This window comes from Ruditapes philippinarum, unplaced genomic scaffold (assembly GCF_026571515.1).
Source record: "Ruditapes philippinarum isolate M1 unplaced genomic scaffold, ASM2657151v2 ctg646_1_1_1_1, whole genome shotgun sequence".
NCBI lineage: Eukaryota > Metazoa > Mollusca > Bivalvia > Venerida > Veneridae > Ruditapes > Ruditapes philippinarum.
In genome coordinates this window covers 96,022-110,381 of record NW_026856735.1, presented here as the reverse complement: position 1 = coordinate 110,381, position 14,360 = coordinate 96,022, and positions in this window count along the sequence as shown.

Here is a 14,360-nt window from a genome sequence, read left to right as displayed (position 1 = left end):
AATAAGAAATTACTCTTATTAGCGCCATACCACCGTGCGATAATTATGAATATGAGTCAAAGTGACTTTATTGAAAATATATAAACATATATAATGTAGGCTCATGTTAAATTTGATACACACATCCATGCTGTTTTTGCGTTATTTTAAAAATATCAGCACTTCATTTGTGCATTACAGTTTATATTTAAACAACTATTTTTTTTAATTAACAACAACCAGACTTTATGTGGGTTGTTTATTAAAGCGTTGTTTTTACCCATGCCAAATATAAAAATAACTAATATATTAAAAAAAATCAGTTATTTATACAGTATAGAAAAAAGTATGTCATCATAAACATTATGTTCAATAAGTACCGTTGTGGACAAAAAAATCCTAATTTTTACACAAGTCCTGCGAAATTATGGGCAAAAAATAATAATTAAAATATAACAATAAAGAAAATAAAAAGAAAAAGATACAAGTATATTTAATTAATAAAATGAAAAATATGGCGGCTGCTATGTTTAATGAGTTCATAATTACTTAAGTTTCCCCTCAATTAGAAATCAAGAAAAAACACAAGTAATAAAAAGAGTAGCAGGTGTTATATTCATTTGAGGAAATAAAACATGTCAGGGATTGGTGAAAAAAACTTTGGAATCATTATCAATATGTAATTAATAATAATTTTTTAACTTATAGATTGCTAATTTCTAATATTATAATACTTATATAAGGATATTTTAATTAAATGATTATGTATATTTATACTAATGAAATAAAAATGTAAAATGTAAAGAGTAAAAGGCTTACATTTTGTAACGCCTATTTGCTGTGACACCAGTGGGCTTTAAGTGAAATACACGGGCATGTATGAATATTAAATAAGTGACAATTCTTGAAAGGCAAATGAGCCGTGTCATGACAAAACCAACATGATGGGTTTGCGACCAGCATGGATCCAGACCGGCCTGTGCATCCGCGAAGCCTGATCAGGATCCATGCTGTTCGCTTACAGACCCTATAACAAGTAAAGAAACTGATAGCGAACAGCATGGATCCTGATCAGACTGCGCGGATGCTGGTCGCAAACGCACTATGTTGGTTTTGTCATGACACGGCTCAAACTTGTCTTGATGAGTCTGTTCATGCAAGCGACATCTCTTATGTTCCTTAGCAACGGCTTAAGCGGTATTAACTCATATTGACCGTTCAAGAACGTTGAAATTTTTACTTACTTTCATTAACAGTCTAAAACTGTATTTGTTTGTTTATTGCAATCGACAGCTCGTCCCTTTCTCTCTTATAAAAATGCATATAATGAAGCGTACATAGTAAGATTTGGTTTAGTTTAGTTGCGTTTTTTTGTGTACACGATGTCAGGCTGAACAAAAGTATCTTTAAAAAAATACTCACTTTTTTGTTGGGCTTTTTCATTGCAACAACACAGAAAAAGTCATATGGCGACTTTGAAGCTTGGCTTGTGGAAGAAAACACCAGATGTCCCTTTGTGAATTATTTCAGGCACAAACGGGCACCTGACTAAAACCTACGACGTTCCGTTAGCAAACTGGCGCGGATCAAACCAACAGCGGTGAGAGGCACATGGTCTGAAGTCAACAACCTTAACAACTCGGCCATAGAAGCCCTCTCAGCCGAGGTAAACCTAGCTTTATTAATGTCCTGGTCAATTTTGCGTTATTTGTAAAAAGAAGCAAAAAGATATGGCGTTATTAATGCAGGAACATTAAGTTATAGTCTTAGTAAAGTCTTACGCATTTTCATAATTTTAATTCAAAAGTAGTACTCATTTTTAATTTGCCATTTTGAGCATTCTTTAGGGGTTCTGTTCTCCCCTATTTTGTTGGACAGCATATATTTTATAACAATGAAAGTCTAAAACAGCTTATTATGCCTGGAAGTGCATTTAGACACTTTTAATGTACCGTATGAAAAAATTGAAAGAGCAAATAAATAAATCAATAAATAATAAGCATTTATTAATGTTCAGCACCGGATATAACTATATGTCCGAGATATGTTATCGTCCATGCAGGTCTGCTCTAGAAACCCATCTGGGCCGTCTTTTTCGTACGCTTGTAACTTTCACGTAACACTTGTACCGATCAGCGGTGTTTAAACCTGTCAGACAGCGCATTTGATTTGAAGCTGAAACTCAAATACATGAAATGATAACTTCCCGATGATACAAAAAAGATAATCCGTTCATCCGATCGGCATTACGTGTCTCAGACCCATTTTCTGGAGTTTTTCGAAAAATATGTAGGGTTACTTTTCGAATGTTTAATAAATCTTTTTTGTCTGGTTTCAAAGCCAGCCATGCATTTTCCGTTACTTATGTTGTTACTTTCTTCTAGATGATACATATGCAAGCACGTATTACCGATCTTCACTGTGTACATTTGTACTATAGGAGTCCACTTGTGCAAACCGCTAGTACAGAATGTTTAGTCTTTTTCGCCCGTCTCTGAATGTACATAGATGCCAGCAATCAACATTGAATTTGTTCTTTTGTTTTCATGTCTAGCCTTTTTCCGTTAAAACGTCGTATTGGTTTTGTACAAATTATTATGGCATTCCCCTTGTCTCTCTGTTTTTAATAAACATACGTGTTAGTACTGTTTAAAGGCGTGAGGAAATACATGTTTAAAAAAAGAAAGATAACTACCTTGTTCGTAATTGGTTGGCAAGAAAAGAGGGGATTTACTGTCGCTATGATACGAATCTGACGTCAAGCTAATAATGTGATAATATAATAATGTGATAAATATAGTAAACTGATACGCTGGACGTTCCTACACATACGCTAGGACGAAGCATGGAGCTGACAATAATATTATATCTTATTAAATTGATTCTTCTTACTCCTAAACAAATCCACCTAATTAGAATGGATTTAGAGGAGGAAGTCTGTGGGTTTGAGCCGAAGTGTAGCGTCAACCAAACAAATTTAGAACGGAGAGACACTTCATGCTGTCTCTATTGTGGATGCACCGATATTTGCTTTGAAAGAAATACGTGTTGCTCGGACAAACCTGGGCTTGCCAAAGCAAGTTTAAAACATAGGCAACAATGTCTACCAGCCTTATACACGCCAAAAGGTATAACAGGCGATGTTTTGAGCGATTCATATTACACAAGAGTTCGCTGTCCTGACACTTACGAAAACAATTATATCAAGAATAAATGTGAAACAACTGTTCCAACCTCTTTTGAAGAGATACGATTCGTTTCTTCTGAGGATGGGAAAATAGTTTATAAAAACAAATTCTGTGCACTTTGTCACGGTGAAAACAGCACCATAACATGGGAAATGAAGATACCTGGAAATTATAAATGTACAAATATGTATTCACTACCGAACGAAAATATAGAAGAAATGACAAAATACATCATTTCAAATTGCATGGTACTTTTTAAAAGACCAAGAAATATTGAAGTGAGGAGTGTTCTTTGCTTTGACAAGACAAAGGTAATAGGTCGATGTAATGTTACGAGAAAATGGGATGTGTACGACAAAGATCTAGAAAATCTTTGTCTTAATGAAACAAGTAAGTGCAAACTTTAATACCTGATTCATGAAGAAATATTTCTATTTTTTTTTAAATTTCTTATGCACGATTAAGGTGAATTTTATTTTAATCTTTTTATACATATAATACAGCGATTTAGATATTTGTTATCCTAATCAACCATAGCGATTTAAGGACTGGATATATGTTCCCGATATTCGTGTAGGCCTACCTTTTAATGTAGGTCTAGGTCCAAAAACCTATGCGCAAATTTTCAGATCATTCCCTCACTTTTTTTTCTAGGGTTATCATTGTTTTTGTGTGTGCAACATGAAAGATAAATGAAACGCGTTACAACTTAAAAAAATTTGCTTATAATCCTTTGCAGATTTTTTTTTTCAAATTTAAGTGCTTTACTTTAAATAAGTTACTGTGACAAGTCTGGTATAACATAATTTTATATTTATATAGCAGAGAACAAAATGTTCAAGAGCAAAATTTATTAATATTCACAAAATTGTTCGTCTTGAAATAATAAGATAAAAATGACATACTTGAAAAGTATGAATGGTAGACTTTTCTTATTTTACCCTTACCATTCACGAAAGTGCGGACTTTCCTTGGTCTTCACTGGTCGAGTTTCGGATTGCTTTGTTGGGGTTTACGTCGCACCGACGTAGTATAGGTCACATGGCGATTTCCCGGCTTAACTGGTGGATGGAAGACCTCCGTGCATTATTTCAGGCACGAACGGGCACCTTAGTAGAACCAACAACGTTCCGTGAGCCCCGTTTCAGGTTCCTGGAACAGGCTTAAGAATGTTCGATACTAATGGGTAGGTCACTTGAAGTAGTAGTTTAACGATAATGAGAAATACATTTACAATATTTGATGTTTCCGGCTCTAGTGGGTTTTTGTTTACTTTTCAGCCGCCATTAATGTAGATCGTCCCCTCGATTTCACATACAGCAGTCCGTATTGTTTCCTTTGTAACAGACGAAACAGACCGACAACATGCTCTAACTCTTTCGATGATCGGTCTGAATATCGAGCTCTTATCGAACTTATCAATGATGACATATGGACATCCAAAACTGACATACTTACAGGACCATGCAAGAGTGCTGAAATTCTCGACACTTTCTATGTAAGTCTAGATCTGTAAATATAATTATTATCTTACTTTTGTTATACAACTAAAACTTTGAGTATTGTTGATTCAATGATTAAACCTTAAAGTTACATTTATTATAACCCCTTGAAGAAGTATGGATATTGTTTTGCACATGCCGGTTTGTCCGTCTGTCAGTCCGTAGAGTAACCCGTTTCCGACCAATAAAATTACAACGTCTTGGTTTATGAACTTCAAAACCTGGTATAAAATTTGATCCTGACCAGTAGATGAATACTATTGTTCTTGGGGTCATTGGGTCTGTGTGTATAGATAACACCATTGTTTGGGTGTCAAGGGGTAACATGTCAAGATGTTTTTCTTGTTTGTTTGTTTTGATTTGGTTGTACGTCTCATCAACACATTATAGGTTATATGGTGGCTTTCAAGCTTACTGGCGGAGAAAGACCCCTGTGTAACGTTATTTCAGACATACACGGGCACCTGAGTAGAACCACTGATATTCCTTAAGCTAGATTTTGGATAGCTTCATCACATGAAATAATTAGAAGACATGATGCTTGGAATAATGTAAATAACGGATGGTTTTCGAAACACCGATTTTATTACATATTCAACAGCAAGGCGTTCCAAAAATACACCGCAGGCGTTCTGTAATCACACTGCAACGATTCATTAAAAAAATTGAATTATCAAGCCCGAAACATCTTTTATGAAATTTGCCGTTTGCGGCGTACTTTATTGTTTTCATATTTTCAATTATTTATATTTACATTATATTTACATGTATATATAATAAATTGTTAATAAAGATATACTAAAAAATTAATAAAAATAGTTAATAAGCCTGGTACACATAGGTAAATCATTAAAAAAATGATTTTGCCGCCAATAATCATTTTAGCAGTTAAATACCTTTAGCTTAAAAGTAGAACAATTTTAGTTCAGTTGAACAACAATACCTGAAATAGTGAAGCTTATTTCAACATTTCTCTAGTCCACTGGTTGGAACATTCCACGGCTTATATGTGTCATATAAGGTATAATTGCCTCGACAAATTGAAACAATTGAAGCCACGATTCTTTGAGAAGCAGTCACCCTTAAAACAAGATCACATCACTGCTGCTTGCTAAACATTTATGGAAATAGTTGCAAAACATAGAAATAATTAACACTTTTTTTCAGGGTCGTTGCCGACACTTGATCTGTCCAAAGTATACTATTCCCGTTCATGGAAAATGTATCACGTTCATTGATTTCGGCCAGTGTTTGGAGTTACTCATACGACTGTTCTTTGAAAGTTATGTTGATCAGTTCGAAGACTTTATAAGCAAGGTTGACTCCAGATTATATAAAATAAAGAACAAGCTTGGCTTAGATAAATGCAAATGTACTTCAATTGTCATTTATAGTGTAATTGGTAGGAACCAAACGAAGGAAAATGAAATATATATTCGATTATGCGTAAAGGAAACAACAAAATGTAGTAATGAATATCTTTGGGCAAAGATAATTGAGATCAAAACAAAAGCTGATTTCGTTTTGAGTTTGAACATAAATGGAAACAGAGATCAATTTCAAATGACTGTCTTGAAAGATGCAATCATAGACTTCAATTATGTTGAAGTTTATACAACTTCTCCCAGTGCCTATCGAGACAGCGGATTGGAACATCAGTTGATATGTCCAAAAGTAGAGCTGACCGAGGCGGAATATAAAACAATCATAAACACACATGATAACGCTGACAAACTTATTTTCACATCTAACGAAGTTCAGAACAACGAAACGATATTCGTCTGCTGCAACAATTACATTATAACAAGTCAGTCAAAAGGACATAAGACAGGTACTCCAGGCATAACAGTAGTCATTGCAGTTATCTTGTCAATGTGTAGTCGTTTGTTATAATACTAGGGACTATATGTTTCATTTGAGTTGTTTAACATGCTTGAACAAAAAGTGACTAGCAGTCACCAGTGCTGGACCTAGTCTTCACAACAGTGTAGCCTGTCAGCAGCCTTTATATTGTCGGTAGCTTATTGTCTTGTATTTTGATATTGAAATTCCTTGATAATGGATTGATTCTTTCAAATTCAGCTGAATCCCATTTTATACAAGTTCAGCAGATAAAAGATAAATCATTTAAATGTGGATATGCGATAAGTTTCACTCATAAAAAGCAGCATGTTTATCACGCGTTTCCAGAATTTCTTTTATTTCTATGAAAACATAATGTATAAACTGATAAAGTATGTTATGTTACACAAATGATTATCAGATTATCCCAAACAGATTTTGACGGACAAAAAAAATACCTGGAAAAAGAGATCCATCGGAAGCAAAACTGCATAGTAGTTGCAGGACTCGGTTTGTTTGAGTCTGTAAAATCAAATATTATTAAACAATTTTCTCTACAGTACCAGTGTTGCCTTTTTTCTTTTTATTTATTTCAACAACATAGTGCTTTAATTGATATACTGGTTAAGCCGGTATTATAGGTATGATTTTGCATTTGACTTGTCGACCTTTATTCTCATTTTATTTTGACAGTACATTGCAATGTGACTGTAAAACAACATTTGGACTACTAGTATTAATTCAATCAATAATATTGGTTAAATAAGAACCTGATGAATCTCCCACAACTGCAATTTTGTACATGTCACAGAACTGGTCGAGTCTGATCTCTCCCTGCCCCCACACACACTCTTCTAGTACCAGCTTAAACAGAATAATGAAGTGATGTATTTTAAAGCTGGTACATTTGCAGAAGTGTTCATATAGAACTTTGTTTAAATATGGCCGTGCTGATGGAACATTCATGTGACTCACGGCTCTATCCAATCCTTTATAAAGTTTCTCATGTTATACATTAAAATAATGTGTATGATCCTACCAAGAACATTTCTGTTATTATATGTAATGGAAGGTTAAGACGAAATCAAACATTTTGAACTATGAGTTGTTGCGGTTTATATGCCATGTTGTATCTTTGTATCTTCGGATTTTGTTAAAAAACAATTAAAACTATGACATGGAGGTTTGTTTCCTTAATTGTGTTTTACATTACACCGCCACATTATAGGTCATATGGCGACGTTCCAGCTTTACTGGTGGAGGAAGACCTCAGGTACCTTTCGTGCAATATTTCAGGCACGAACGGGCATCTGAGTAAAGCCACCACCGACGAACCGTAAGCTAGCTGGATAGATTCCTCACATGAAAGAATCCAAGTCCCTGTCGGGCTTCGAAAACACACCGGTGAGGGGCAAGTGGTATGACATGGAGGTAACTTATCATCATAAAAATGACTTTTATAGGCAAATGTAAAAAAATATCTTGCAAAATGTAGGTAACGTTTTGAATTATTTACCAATATAATCAAAATTAAATATTAACACTATCTGATAAGCACAGAAATTGAATGACGCAAACCTTCCACGTTACAAAAATGTCATATGAACGAACCAACTTATTGTGAACGTTTCATTTATTTGGAAAGTGACTTTCGTGTTTACATAATACTTTTATTCAATAATTATTAAACATTTGTACTTATTTTAAACTGGTAAATGAAGCATAAAAGGTAGCAGGTGTGTAACGAGTTAATAAATGTTTCACGTTTTTTATGTTTAAACATAAGTTATTACCGTTACATTGCTTTCCATTGAATACATCTTTATTTTTTATAATTAATAAGTGTTTTTACATGAAACATTTATGTGTTGAGACAATGTCTAGGGAAAAAAAAGAAATACATTTTGCTACATTGCTTTGCAATAAATAACATCTAGACATTTTCTTTTACATTCAATCAAAAGTTATAGGGTTGCCCATGACTTCTTGTAAAATTCTTATTATTTCTAAGTATACTTTAAAAAAAAAAATTAAAAAGTAAAAAAATAATCTAACAAACCAATTACAAAAATACGACAAACAGCAACCAGATTGTACAACTTAAAAATGTCACTGGTCATTTTTTGGGCCTTCTTTCTGGTATTGTGCGCTGTAAAATTACAAAATATACCACATAAGTACATTTCACAATTCATCCATGAAGGACCTATCTGATGACCAAACAACGCCCATCACATGTCAGAGTTAACTCTGATACCAATACATGCACAGTGCGTTAACTGGTTTTAGTTACCCGCACTCACTGTCTGTCTAGAGCATGATCGTTGATTGGCTCATTTTTTCTGGGGTTTACTTATTGCGACAACAGGTAGAAAAGTCATATTCAGATGCTCGTGCATTGCTAACCTTTTCTAAGGTACAACAGGGATAGTATATTTATTTTTGCCTATGATACAAAAGAGTTAAAAACCAATAAAACGCTCGGCAATCTGTTCAGATTAAATTTGGGGTGATACTTAATGCCATGTTTATAGACGAGGTGGAGGCCTCAAGTAAACAGAGTGTATACTTTCGATATCGCTATGTACAATGAGGTTGCAAATATTTACGCTTATGAATCTCATTTTTATTCTCGGTATAAAACCCATTTTATTAACTAAAAACAAGTACTTCTGTTTTTATGAAATAGATAAAATGCAGCTTTAAATCAACAAATCAAAACGGTTCTATATAAATAAACAATAAACTATTATCGTCTCAATTATCAAGAAATAAGATAATATTAATTGAATTCGCATTACTGTATATTCTTATTTATCTAACAAGTGACGCAAGCGTCTACGAACATTTAATCGTAATTACTCCTGGCCAGATATATCCTTAGCTTCATATATAATTATATAGATTCAATATGACAATTACAAAATTGAATCAATCTTAAATTTGATATTTCATATACAAAATATTAAGTGTATAGATGTTACCTTATTCGCTCATTTTCTTTAGGCTTCATGTTATCTAGTTTTTGTTCTGTTTTTTGTTTGTTTGTTTGTTTTTGTTTTTTTCTTCTCGAAAAATATACAAATTCAAGTGAAATTAGCTTGTTTTCATTACACCGAAGATAAAAAATAACTTTCTTATCGAAAAATCAGATATCCCTTCCAACAAAATATGTAAAAGATGTAAAACAAAATATCAATCAAGAAGTACACCTTTGTCTCATTTAATTGTATGAAATTCCAATATTGTCCTGTACTGTACTGTAGAGGAGATGTTTACATAAAAGAAACCCAATCCGAATAGACTCTCAACCAAAATTTTCCTTTAAAGATGTATTGACTAGAAATGCGGGAAGAAGGGGCAAACTGAATTGTTTTATAATTTGCAACTTGGTTTCCTTTAAAGATGTATTGACTAGAAATGCAGGAAGCCGGGGAAACTTTGAATTGTTTTATAATTTACAAGTCACATATTGAAGGAGTTTCGCAAGGAATTCATATTTATAGGCTCTTTATTCTTCTGATCATGGAAGTACCCGAACACTGGTGTCATTTGGTCAATTCATGAGGGGAAGTGACTTTTGCAAAAAAGGACAAGTTGCTTAAGGTCAAAATTTGTGGATATTGACACAAAAGTACAATCGAAGTAAGTTGACGGAATTTGTACGTAGAAACGAGTGTCAGTTTTAAAAACCCTTCGGAAATGTGGAACAAATTACACGATGTTAATTTGGCTGACATAGTTACGAGAGACATAATAATAATTATGCAGCCGGTACTTTTTAGGATTTTGAAGGAAAGAGTGCTTTAAACTGAATGATTTCTTTTCGATGTGTATCAAAATAGAGAAAATTATATTGGAATATTGGTTATAATGGAACCTTCATAGTAACTCAGAAGTACTATTCCAAGAAAAGCGGCGTATGGCCCCTAAGTGATAAAAAGGGAGTGACCTAAACGAGAAAACAATGGGCGGAACTAAACAAAAATGGGATTTTGAAAGGGGATCAGAGGCTATGAAGCCTGCATACCACTGATAAGATGTCAAAAGACAAAGATGAGAAGCATGCAACATACCCTTAGGGTGATTCAACATTATTCAAGTAGGAATATTGGAACCACCCAACTAGAAAATGCCAAAAGTTGAAACTAAAAGTACCACAAACACATCAATAATGTCGTGATGACATTAATTAACTTGATTAACGACATGATAATTGTCGTATTAATACATCTATCTGCTGATGATGTTAAATTTTGCATAAGTTAGCTTGGTGTGAGGACGGTAGCTTGCAAATACCACTACTGTCATCAAACAAAGGCTGCAACATTTTCAAATGTGTCGTTTTGGTATGACTTCGGATGAGAAGTTGGTCAGTCATTACACCCTAGCAGTGTGGACAGTCACGGGAATAGAGGCAACCTGTTTCATCCTTGTTTAAAGACGGCATCAGTAAAGGTTTTGGCCTCGGTCTGCAAAATAGACAAAAAGTCACTGGCATATATTATGCATCACATCTTAAGCATAAAAGAAAACAAATAGATTCAAACGCAGCGAAATACCCAATTAAAACAAACATTTAATTGACAAGTCTTACATTGCCATTACTACCATTAACAAATGTGATTTTGCAATTATTCCGTATTCCCTTCTTGATTCAAACCAGAGTTCCATATTTTTTTTCCAAAATTAAACAGAAAATATTTGGTACCACGTTAGATTATATAATGACTTCATGCATGCAGTGGTGGGCTGGCTGAACAGTTAAAATAAAAAATAAAATGGCATTTAGATTTTGAACATCTTTGGTTAATGTGAATATATATATACACTGAAGGCGATTATGATTAATGGTAATGATATATTGTTACCAAAGGTAATCCCTTACTTTTGATGCTCTCATTACGTTATTTTTCTGCACTTGCATATATCATTTAATATGCAAAATTTCATTGAAACATGGCAAACAGTTTTAGAGGTATTGAGGAGGTTTGAAAGTTTCTCTTATTATTTGATGACCCTCGTTTATTTATCAGCCTTTATAAATAACAAAAGTTTTATAGATATATACCATATCTTAATAAATTATCCTAAAGGATTAAACATTACATTCAACATGTTTTTTCCATAATATATTAATGAGTTTCATTGCAACTTCTTTCACTAGAACACCTGCAGCTTTGTTTATGACTTGCTATTTTAGAAATTATACTAATTGAAAAAGTAATTATGCAATTGAATTACAGACAACGAGAAGCATAAATCAAGCATATAATTAAGCAGGTGTGCTGGATGAATAAATAAACATTATTATTTATTTTCTTCATTATTTACTTTATCAGTTTGCTTATTATCTTATAGTGAATAAAAATGATTGAATTATTATAAATGAGCAAAATATCGAAATATTTTTATGACATATTCATCTTGTTTAATATATCTTGATTTACATATGTTTCTATTATATATCAAATGGGCAAAGCGCTTTAATAAACAATTCCAACATATTTTGTATGTATTGAAACACATGTATTTTTTAATATTAATAAAGATTTCGTAAAACAAATTTATGTGCATTACGAATATTAATAAAATGACGACGGTAAATAAATAATACATATACATGCACATTATTGCTGTCATGTGGCCATAGAATATATAAACACAATTTTCGAGATGTGATCGTACAGACATTCCTGCGCAAAGAATGGAGTTAATAAATGTATTTCTTCTTTCTGTCTTGTTTCTAACTTTTGAAAACACGGTGCGACCTAAAAAAATAGATTTTCACGTGCATGTTTGTGGATTTGAGCCAAAATGCAGTGGAAATGAAATCGACTTAGAACGTAAAAAATCGTCATGTTGTCTTTCTTGTAGCTGCACCAATATTTGTTTAGAAAGAAACACGTGCTGCTGGGACGGTCCTAGGCCAAATCAAGCAAGCATGATAAAGAAGCAACAGTGTCTACCAGCCCTCTACAAGCCTAGAGGTATTTCAGAAGATGTTTCAGTCGATTCCTATTATACAAGATCTTTCTGTCCTGACACATACACAAATCTCTCGGTCAAGAATAGATGCGAAACAACCGCACCAGAGTCGTTTGACGAAATAAGCTTTGTTTCTTCAGAAGATGGGAAAATAGTTTATAAAAATAAATATTGTGGACTTTGTAATGGCGAAAACAAAACCAGATCATGGGAAATGACGATTCTTTTAAATAAGAAATGTGGCAATGTACAAACAATACCGACTGAAAATATAGAACTATTCATGCAATTCACAATTTTGCACTGCATGATGGCATTTGAAAAGCCAAGTGGAATCGATGTTCGAAGTGTGCTTTGCTTTGACAAAACAAAGGTTATAAGTGAATGCAATGTTACAGGGAAATGGGACTTGTATAACAGTGAACTTGAGAAACTTTGCCTGAATGATTCAAGTAAGTGCAAATAATTAAATCAACTTATTTTGTTATTAAACATGTATTTACGTTTAAGGCTGGCATTATAAGATCTTCTAAAATGATAATTTGACACCGGTACTGCTGCAGGCTAGTTTGCAAAAATGTAAAATTGTTAATTAATGACAGAATAAACGAAATAAATGTATATAACTTTTGACAATGTATGTTGATATATATCCTCTAGCGCATCAGGTCACATGTATTCTTAAGCATTCATCGTCAACAATCTTTATCAATAACAACATACTGTAACATGTCAGTAAATGAAACAAGAGCTGTAAGGGGAGACAGCGATGCTGGACTTGTCAAATGATTGACGCAGTAAGGGGATACAAAACTATAGAAAAGTCGATTATGACGTAAATATATTAATTTATCAGTATCAAAAAAGCAATCTTTGCACCACATAAAATTCATGTGACAATTTCAATAAAAGTAAAACATAGGTTTCTATGCTGTAAAAACACAATGATTTGAAGGCTAAAGTAGATATCATATATAATAAATATTTCTGGAAATATTCATGCTAGAGTTAAGAATCTTGTCACACACGATATGGGTGATAAAATGTTACCGTAACAAATATTTGAAATCTTAAGTAGATACCTTAAGAAATAAAAAAGTTATAGTTAAAAATGACATTTTAAGGAAAATTCGAAGTTCATCGGGATATAATTCTGTAAATATTGGTGCAAGAATTATAAAACTTTGTCACATATGATGTGGATGTTGATAAGGACTATTTATATCAAGTTTGAAGATGATCACTCAGAAATAAAATAGGATTAGAAAAAAAATATTTCAAAGGAAATAAGTTAAAGGGGAGATAGTTCTGAGCATATTGGTGTAAGAGTTAAATTTTTTTATCACATATGACGTGGCCAGTGATAAGGAACACATGTTTAGATTGATTCGTTATGATAATATAATAAATAAGAGATAAAGAAAAATGAGTAAATATACTATTTTAAAGGGAAATGCTAAATTTAAGGGGTAATAATTCTGGAAATATTGCGTCTAGAGTTATATGCCGTATCAGATAAAATGTAGTCAATGATAAAGAACATATCTATAGTTTGAAATGGATACTTTAAGAAGCAAAAACATTATGGTAAAAGATATGTTTTCCTGCACCAAAACTTTAATGTGAAATCTGGATGCGAACGCCGACGCCGGGGTGAAGATGAAAGCTCTCCATGTACTTTGTACAGTCGAGCTAAAACGGAAACAATTATGCCGATATTTAAAATTAATAATTATATACTTTTTAAAAGAGAACTTCCAACTTAGTACTTCTGTTAAAAGTTGAATTTCGAGATTATCTTTATCTGATTAGGAATAACATGGGTATTGTGACTCAGTGTCTGATGCATATTTTAATATAT